Source organism: Pinus tabuliformis, chromosome 5_2, assembly GCF_031772625.1.
Source record: "Pinus tabuliformis cultivar Carrire ecotype Pingquan chromosome 5_2, CPIR1, whole genome shotgun sequence".
Lineage (NCBI taxonomy): Eukaryota > Viridiplantae > Streptophyta > Pinopsida > Pinales > Pinaceae > Pinus > Pinus tabuliformis.
Genome location: NC_142306.1, coordinates 1016325871 through 1016336996, shown reverse-complemented (window position 1 = coordinate 1016336996; position 11126 = coordinate 1016325871).

Here is an 11126-nt window from a genome sequence, read left to right as displayed (position 1 = left end):
ATATCGATATTTTTTGATATTCTTTAGCAAGTATTGATGGACGATTCGATATATTTCGGATTTGTTGATGGTGCAAGTAAGCACACTCGGAATCTTGCTTCTGCGGCTTGGGTGATTTATTATCCATCTGGTCAGTTGATGGTGTCGAGGGGAGTATGTATTAGCCCTGCTTCGAACAACATTACTGAATATACTATCGTTCTTAATTTACTATCTGAAGAAATATCTTATGGGATTGATTCGTTGGTAGTTTATCTAGACTCACAATTGGGTGTCGCAGTTAAATAACACTTATCAGGTTCGCGATCCTTATTTATATTGCCAATTTTTTAGAGTGAGAGTGTTGCAACGATCATTTATTTATATCACATATGTTCACATTCCACGATCTAAGAATTCATTAGCAGACTCTATTGCTAATCAAGCATTAGATTGGCACATTAATCATTCATCAAATTAAATAACATCAAAAAAATCGAATCTGTATATATATCATAAAATCGCCTGTATATAGATGGAGTGTTCAAAAATAATATACAAAATTGGGACAGGATGCCCTCAAAATTTTGGCTTATGCCCATAATCATGTCCAGTCATACATAGATCTATCTATTGAGCTGGCTCAGGATGAGTGATTAAAAAGTTAACCACGGCATTGGCTACACGGTGAAATATCCGGACCCAATCCCGTGGTACCCCTACCACACGACGTTGCATCTCCTCAGGAAAATCCTCTACAGCTATCATAGGTACTATTGTGCTCTACAACAACCCCCCATTTCATATCATTTTTATTCTCAAAACTATAATATGAAACGGGCCCCTTTTTATTTTAATTGGTATCAACTTAGTATTATTCAAAAAGATCTGAAAACAAAATGAAAACATTACAAAACCTTTTTGATAAACTAATTAATTGGTCTTATAATATATAAATGAGTAATCTTTTATCATTGCGATAAAGCAATCGCCAGATCGCATGTCGCAATGACAAAGGAGGCATAACTTAAAGAACCATTGGTTTTCTCCAACGCGACAACACGCAAAAGGCTATCGGGTATCAGAAATAACGAGTTATCATAACAAAAGTCCCTTTCACTCCGATGTGATGCAATAAAGTCCCTTTCACTCCGATGCGATGCGATATCGCTATTAGCGATCGGAGATGTACCATGCATGCTTTTCAAAGTTCTCAGTTAATACTCCCGTGGCGATGCGATATCGCTATCGGCAATCGGGGATTCCAAAAGGAACCCATATAACGATTTAAGTTTTCCCCGACAGTCGATTGCGATAAAGCCAAAAGCGCGAATTTCAAAGAATTGATAAAGCAGGGATATTACGATTAATTCATATTAAAGGCCTTATCTTCCCAATAGCAATTCACCTGCGCTCAACTGCCAAAACATCCAAGGCACGCTTAAACAAATCATTCGGCCAATAAATGATATGATGGGCATTTAAAGGATTGACAGGTTTTAACGGCCATTTAATGGAATATTAAGTCTACAAAATCTTTTCACAGATTGTATCCGCGGCCACTTTAAGTTAATCCTTCATCATGCATTGATTAATATATCTCGCTCAATTTTGGTTTGCGCTACCAATTCTCTGTATTACGTTCATTTTCACTCCTGTGCAGAACTCTTATGAAGTAGTAGATTTAAGCAGAATGGGGAAGAAGTCTAAGAAAACGGCAATAGCCTCCGCTTCGCCAACCACAGGACAACTCATCGCTGATCCAGGAACTAAAAGAAAAGGATTGATATCCGAAACTACATGTCTAGGACTCGGAAAAACTACTTGGCAAAGTACCTATAATTTGATTGAGGCCGAAGAACCCGAGGTGACAGTAGTACAAGCCATAGTAGATACCACTCGAAAATCTGATGCTACTCTAAAGGATTTAGCCGACTCTTTCCTTCATCAGATAGCAGCTCGGGAAAAAATTCTCCCATATACGGATGTAGTGAGGTGGGCAATTGAGGAAATCCCAATCACAGACAGAACCTTTTGCACCAGAGATGGGAGAATCTTCGGTTCATTTCAACCTAATGATTTGAGGCAAATGTATCATTTGCCTGTACCAGAGAAGAAGTACAACAAGGCATTCCTGGAGAAATTCAGAGAAGAGAACGAAATTGAATCCGAACCCATTCGGGATTGGAGGCAAAATCTGGCAAAACACAAGCATGAATCTTTGGGTAAGTACTCTATTGATTCTCTATGTTCTCCTTATTATTATGCTGGGATAATGATGTTTAGATTGTGGGGATTGCATGATTCCGCTAATTTCACTATAGAAATGGTTCCTTTGATGGAAGCGGCATGTAATAGTGAAATAATGGATTGGGCAACTATACAGTCAGATAAGCTAGCAATTGCAATTCTTGATTTTAGAAGCAAAACCCACGTCACTGAAAGGCTTATTCCCCCATTCTACTACAGCGCTTATATCCTGGACACCCTGTGTTTTAATTCTGAATTTCCTGTGCTTGGATGGAGGTGGACTCTACAAGACCCCATGCCCATTCATATATACCATCAGAAGTTGTGGAAAACTTACTATAAGCACCATTTATACCAAGTCTGCAATGGCTTTATGTTACCCATTCACTACTCTATTTTTGATAAACCTGCTCCTAAGATTTCCTACCAAGCAGGGGTTGATTTGACATCCATAGGAAGATGGTTCGTAGAGGAAAAATTTACTTATATAAGAATTTTCGGCAACAAAGCTAAACCTCATGTCCTTCCTTTGTACATACCCGATAAACTGTTGGCTAGAGAGATAGCCTATCAGATTATGTCTGAAGGAGTTACACAAACTCTAAAGAAAAAAAAAGAAGCAAGTTTGGTCCTCTTTTCCTCTGAGATGCGGTGTCTACACTTTGCATGATTTTAAACATGCAGAGAAAGAAGCTAAAAAGATGAAGGCATTAACTCTAGAAACTCTCCCTAATAGGCGATTTGATCCAAACAAAGTCGCCTATAATGCACTTGAACAGGCCAAATTGACAAAGTTTGATCATAAAGAAGATAAGTTCGATGACCTGTTCTCCTCAGTCGAGTCAATGTCCCAAGTTAAATCGCTGGCCAGAATGGAATACAAAGATGACGGGTTAGTTGAATTCAACAGACTTAGAGAACAGAGGTTGCAAACTCTGCCTCTAGATCTGTTGGCAACAACCCCAACGACAGAATCAAGCGAGCCTGAGCAGTGACTCACTAAGGAACCTCCTGTTACATCAAAAGAATATGAGGAAGTGCATATGAGAAAACAAGAGGAAATCCAGACGAAAGAGCAGGAACAGAGCAGCATAGAGGTGAATGTAGATGCTCAGATTGACCCAAAATTGCTCCAGGAATGGCAGCAATTCGACTCAATCATCAGTAATCTTGAGTGCTCTAAGGAAGCCGAGACATCAAAAACAGTTGACACACAGGAGACAACTTCAAAACAGGTTCCAAGTGGAACCAGCGGCCTACCCAGTTCTAATGAAGTAGGGATAATCCCAAAGGATCCCTCTGATCAGATTATTTTGCAAGTAGAAGAAATTCCTCCCTTAGATGTTTTCTATAGTCCAAGACACAAGGTTGTGGTAAAACGACAGCGGAAAAGGAGAAGTACTGATCAACCTTCCCTATTCCCAGAATAAACAGTGATGGGCAACGTGGTTTGGAAAGAGGAATTTGACCCCTCTGATGACCTAACAAAACTATCCCAATATGCTGGAGCCTATTCGGCAGCGACAATAGACAAGGCATCAAAGGTGAGTAATTTATTAAAAACAAAAGACCGAGAGATATTTTCACTACAAGCACAACTATCGGAGGCACAACAGAAGGTGGAGCAAGCAGAACGACAATTGTTTACACAACAACAAATAAATAATCAATTGACTAAACAATTGTAGGAAGAGAAATAGAGGATTGATTACAGCGCAGTTCAGAAGCAGAAAGAGCTGTCTGAGGCATTGGCACAACTAAAAGCAGCGAATGAGCAAATACTGAAATCGAAAGATGAGAAAATTGCTCAACTATCAGCCCAGCTAGAGAAAACAAAGAATCTTCCACAGGTAGCTGAATTCAGAGCAGAGGCATTACAGATAAACAAGGCATTGATAACACAAATAAAGCTTTTATGTCAACAAATCGCCCAGGCGGAACCGTTATGCGATTTGACGACATCAATAAGTGAAAAATCGGAAAAATCTAGAACAGACTTGGATCAAGCCGCTGAGACACTAACTAATTTTCTTGAGTGGCAAGACACCGATCAGGGACAGGGGGCTAATTTACCAAAAATCCTGGAATCGCATAAGGAGATATTATTTACGGAATGGAAGTCCCAGTTAATGAAAGCAGAGAGAGCAATTTCAAGATGCAAATTAACCACAAGTAATTTGGTTGAATTGGTTAATAATACTCTCTACTTGTCTAACATGATTTCTCAATGTACTCGACGTAAATTGACAGCAGCTAAAACATTGGAGTAGTCATGTTATCCGGAACTAGAGAAAAATGGGAGATTAATCACAGGAATTAACAGTTTGATATGGGACACCTATTGGTTCTTCTTAGTCAAACCATACAGCTAGAGAGCCGCCCTCAAATGCCTCACAGATGCAATCGGGTATATCATTCCCGATATACAGGATGCCACCTATGCTGCCCAACTCAATTCTCGTCTCAACAGACCACCAGAAGTGGATCCAATGCTTGCGATATGCCAGCTCAGGTTTAAAGGAAAACATCCTAAATGATGATTCATGCCGCCGACTGCCAGATTACCGTGAAGGAGATATTCAGAATCAAATGATACCAATTAAGTAGGATTTCAGTTTCATAGGTAGTTAGATTAATTAAGTATTTATAGACCCTTTCATGTATTTAGAAAGGGTCATAAGTTTTGTATATGACTTAAAACCTGAAGTTGCACTACTGTACTTCAGGCATATTCTTTTATCAAACTAGACCAATCATTTTGATTTTGACAAAGAAGCTTTTATGTGGATGTGCACTACTGTCTTTGTTTGAAAGTATTTCTGAGTCGAAAGAAGAATTTCAAATAGCGATTGATATTGGGAGTGATTAGCAGCTCATATGGTACTATTATCTATGTCTGAGTTCATTCTTTTTATATGAATTGTCATTTGATCGCTTTTGCTATTATTGGATATATGCATGTGTTTTAAACAGCATTCTTTATTCCTTCCACTATTGGATGTTTACAGTATGCTTTCCTTTTGATCATATATGTATCGATAATATAAATTATAAGTGTAGCAATATTGTGTTAATCACTTTGTTTAACTATTTAAACAAAGTAATCCTTGAATGAATAAATGTCTATGTTTATTAGATAGAGTCATCTATATGGCTGTCAATAAACAAAGATCATTAAGCGCTACATTTCAAAGAATAATAGTTCCCGGGATTAGTAGTAGTTCGTTTATTTTTGCTAATAGATTAAGTTATTCACTTATCGTTAGATTAGATAATCAATCGTTCATCCACCCCTTTTATTCATTATTGGGAAACTGGTCCCGTTATATCCAGTCGGAGCCACCATTTCAAATGGAGAAGGAGCTATATTAAGGTCCGGACCGGGTGGTTATCCCCAATGTTGATACAACGATTTTCGGGGCATCAACATTTTTGGCGCTAGAAGGAGGGCCCTCAACTGTGAATGGCAAGAAAACCCAAATCTACAGACCATTCTAAGAGTAATTCTCCCTCCACATCACCTCGTACTTCCCAATTGCATGCTGGTTCTCCAGTATCCAAACAAGAAGAAGAGGAATCAACTACCACTACTCAAACCCACAATACTCCAGAATAATTAAGTCTTGAATCTCCTGAAGTTCAGTCTCTCATCCATAAACTTCAGAGCTTCTCGATATCACCACAGAAATCTGAGGTATCTCAAAGCAGTGCGACTTTGCAATTCAATTTACCTCACCCTCTCACCAGACTTCAGAATAGAAAGCTGGGTATTGAACCTACTGAATTCCCTTTACCCAAAAGGAAAAAGGCAAAGAAAAACACTGAAGGATCTGACAGTGAAGAACTTTCATCCACATCCTCCATCTCATCTTCCCCAGTGCGAAATCAACCATCCACTCCCTCATCACACATTGTTGTTCATCAGGGGTTAGCAACTTCAATATCCCAACCTGCGAAATCCTCAATATCAACTCCTTCCCAAACATCTGGAATTTCAACAGTAGTATCATCCACTACTGCGGTTACAATGGCAGATCCATGGACCAGGCCTGGTGCAGTCAACATGCCAGCACCATTGCACACATTACCTGATGCTCCTGAGAAATGGCTACCCAAGTTTAATCCAGATGATGGAACACAAGCTGAGGAACATATTAATAACTTCATGTTAGCGGTTAATTTGAAGGGAGTAATGGAGCAAGATGTTGTCGTTAGGCTTTTCCCTTATACTTTGCAAGGATCAGCAGGATCCTGGTATTTTTCCTTGCCTTTTGGTTCCATTACCAGTTGGACCACTTGCCAAGAACAGTTTCTTACTAAGTATGGTGATGATAGGTCTTTGGCTACACTAATAAATGATCTCTCCAATCTTAGGATAGAGCATAGGGAACCTATTAAAGAATTTAATGCACGATTCAATAAACTCTTGAATAAAATCCCAACGGCCTCCAAACCAAGTGAGCAAATCAGAAGCGAGTGGTATATAACTGCCCTACCTGCCAATATAGCTATTTTTGTGGATAGGGCTGGAAAACCAACTTTAGTTGAAAACATGAAAGAAGCACTTGCTGTGGAGAAATGTATTAATGCTCTAGAGAAGAAAGTTGCTCTTGAAGATAGAAAAACCAAAAAAGTTTCTTTTAAAGATGATTCAAAAAAGAAAACCCCTAAAGATCCATATGACATGGAGGGTCTACAAAAGGTCCTCAAGACTATGTCAAATGAAATGGTTGAAATCAAAAAACAAGTAGCTGAAACCTCAACCAAAAGGCCCTTTAAGAATTACAAGAAAACTGAATCAAAACCACCGAATGTTATATCTAATGCAGATTCAGATCTTGAAGAAGGAGAAGAAGAAACAGTCTCACCAACTGATGAAGAAGAAGAGGTTGTTGAATGTCATGGAATGTGGGATTTTATATTGCCTAACTCCGATACAGAAAATGAAGAAGAAGTGTTTCCTGTCACTACTAGGAGTAAAAGTACCTCCGAACCTTTTCAGACAACTTCAAAGAAAAGGAGTGCAGGTGCTACAACAACAAAGGAAAAGGTACCCCCAAAGAAGCCACCCGCAACAGTTCCACAAAACCAACCTTCAACCTCAAATATTCCGTCAACATCTAAAACATTGGTAGTATCCGATTCAATGGATTACAATATTGTTGATGACATGAAAAAGACTAAGGCAAACATTACCATGTTTGAACTTAGTAAATTGAAACATCAGCAAAAATTGCTTCTCAAAGAATTAAATGTTGTTCCTACTTCACCCCTTCCCAGTGCTAAAGCTGCAAATGATGCAGGTCAACCACCTTCTGGTATGGTTGAAGCTATAGACGCAGTTCTGATTGGAGATAGATCAAATTCTCATACTCCACCTTTCCTTCTAACCTACGAAATCTACAAAAGAAACCTGCACAATTGTTTGATTGACTCAGGGGAATCCTCTAATATAATGCCAGCTTCAGTTTGTTCCAAACTGAACATTGAACCCCAAAAGTCTGCTATTCATATTGTGCAGTTGGACAGGACTAAAGTACAGGTTTTAGGGGAAATCAACTAAGTAACTATCAGGCTATCAGCTGATCCTAGAGTAGTTCAAAGAATTGATATCTTAATCGTCGATATACTTGAATTTTATGGTTTGATCTTAAGTAGGGATTGGTCTGAAAAACTCCATGGGTATATTTCTACCGATTGGTCCCATATGTGGCTTCCCTATAAGGGAAAGCCAAATCAAATAAAAATCGATCGGGAGAAACATATGACCCATACAATTACAGAATTTGAACAAGAAAACCAACCAATAGCATTCAATAACAACATTTTGGGGAATTATTCATCTGAGTCATTCTTTGGCAACTTCACTGCCCAACCATCTCCTTTCTCAGTAAACAATTCTACATCTCAGATCGAAAATTATTCACAAACAAATAGGTCAAGATGTTTTAATGATACTGAGGAAACTGTAAATAAAATTGTTAATACTTCTTTATTTTGGTCACTATATTTCGATGGGTCTAAGTCTAGCGAGGGCTTAGGAGCATGATGTATTTTGGTTAGCCCTCAGGGAGAAAAAACAATGATGTCCTATAGGCTGGAGTTTGAATGCACGAATAATATAGCTGAGTATGAAGCCTTAGTCCAAGGACTATATAAAGCGATTGGCCTCAAGGTTCAATATTTGAAAGTGTTTGGAGATTCTGAAATTATTATTAAACAGGTAAGGAATACAATTCATTGTCTTTCTAGCCATCTCAAACATTATCAGTCGCTGGTACAGGAACTCACCTCCCACTTTTCGGCATTCAATATTTCTTCCATCCCCAGGTCTCAAAATTCAGCAGCCGACTTGCTAGCCAATGTTGCTTCCAAGCTCCTACCTTCCGAAGATTATAGCCCAGATAGATTTTCAGTAGAATTACTTTTTAGGCCATCGATTCCTGACAATGTCACTAATTGGAGATTATTCAACCACGATGAAGACACAATTTTTAACTTCCGAAAAGTCCTATGATGATCAAATCATTGAGGAAAACGAGCATGACCTTCAAATGAGAGGTAAACACGAGGAAAATTCAATCCCAAAGCCTGTGGTGAAGCTTGAGGATCTTTATGATATTAAAGACAGGTTTAAACCTGTGACCGATACAAAGCTCCAAAGTTCCACCTTAAGGTTTGAATTGATAAACCTTGGCACTGAGCAAAGTCCTCAAAACATTAATTTAGGATTAGGACTTTCTGTGGAAGAAAAGGAAGCATTCATTAGACTGTTACGGAAAAATAAACATGTTTTTTCTTGGAAATATGACGATTTAAAGACATACGATACATCCATCGTCCAGCATACCATTCCAATGCTTCCCGAACAGAAACCAATTCAACGGAAGTTGAGAAAAATACATCCAAACTTAGAGAGTCAAATAAAATTGGAATTCAATAAACTCTTGAAAGCTAAGATTATTTTTCTCGTTCGGCACTCAAACTGGGTCTCCAATATGGTGCCTGTCAGAAAGAAAAATGGCGACATCAAGATTTGTATAGATTTCAAAAATTTGAATAAGGCGAGCCTAAAAGATAATTTCCCATTACCTACTATGGAGCAGATACTCCAATCAGTGGCAGGCTCTGAGTTGATGTCCTTTTTAGACGGTTTTTCAGGATATAACCAAGTTTTGGTCCATCCTGATGACCGAATCAAACCACATTTAGAACAAAATGGGGAACTTATGCTTATCAGAAAATGCCTTTCGGACTTATTAATGCAGGAGCCACGTTCCAAAGAGTGATGGATATAGCTTTTAAAGGGTTGATTAGCAAAACAGTAGTTGTCTACTTAGACGATATTACTGTATTTTCTAAAAAGAAATCCAATCATTTGCATGATTTAAATCAAATCTTTCAACACTGCAAAAGGTACGGTATTTCACTTAATCCTAAAAAAATTTTCTTCGCTCTTGACCAAGGAAAGCTCTTAGGCTTTATTGTTTCTAAAGATGGCATTTATATTGATCCAGACAGGATTAAAGAAATCTCTGAAATCCCTTTCCCTCATAATAAAAAATCCATGCAGTCATTTCTAGGCCAAATCAATTTTTTCAAAAGATTCATTCCAGACTTTTCTCAAATCATTTTTCCACTCCAAACTATGATTAAGAAAAATTCAGTCTTTTGATGGGGATCAGCAGAAAAGGAAGCATTTGATTTAATCAAACAATCAATAATCAATGCCCCTGCTTTAAATACTCCTAATTTTTCCAATCATTTCACGTTGTATACTATCGCATCCGATTTGTCTTATGCAGCAATACTCACACAGATTAACAATCACAACTTAGAAACACCCATTTCATTCTATAGTTCAAATTTTTAGGGTGCTGAATTGAATTACTCTGAAGTGGAAAAACAAGCCTTTGCTGTATATAAAGCTGTCAAACATTACAGACCCTTCCTTTTAAAAGCCCATACAAAAGTTATAGTTCCTTTCCCTGCAGTAAGGCAACTATTAATCCAAAGGGAATTAGGTGAAAAAAGGGCAAATTGGATTACAGCACTTCAAGAATATGACTTGGAAATTAAACCAGCAAAGATTGTTAGAGGCCAAGGTTTTTGCAGGTTATTAGCAGGAGCATCCAACATTCAAGAATCAAGTGATACAGATCAAACCGAAGAGATCAACCAGATAAGTATTACTGATTCTGAATCACAATATGCTGACTTAATTTTTTATTTGAAAAATGGATATGCACCTCCTAACCTGTCTTACAAAAACAAAAGGGCCATTAGATTAAAAGCAAAAAATTTCACAATTATTGATGATGTGCTTTTTAGGAAAAATTATGATTCAATCTTATTAAGATGCCTAGAAAAACCTGAAGCACAAAAGGTTTTGCAGGAATTACATGATGGACCAGCAGGGGGACATTTTGGAGCTGACACAACAGCCCACAAAATCATTCATGCTGGATATTATTGGCCCACTCTATTTAGAGATGCTCATGAATATGTAAGGAAATGCCGAAATTGTCAAACTTCTAGTGGAAGACAAAGAAAGCCAGCTTTCCCTTTGCAACCAGTCAACATTGAACAACCATTTGAGCAATGGGGATTGGACATCATTGGAGAAATTACTCCACATTCTTCCAAACAGCATAAGTATATCCTTACCGCTACTGATTATTTTACTAAGTGGGTTGAAGCAATTCCTTTAAAGACAACAAATTCTGAGGTAATTATAGAATTCATAGATCAATTCATCATTACCAGGTTTGGTGTCCCAAATGCTCTTGTTTTTTATAATGCATCTTACTTCTTAGGCAATGCTATGTTTGATTTCACTATTAAAAGAGGATTTAAATTGAAATATTTTGCTAATTACTATCCCCAGGGTAATGGTT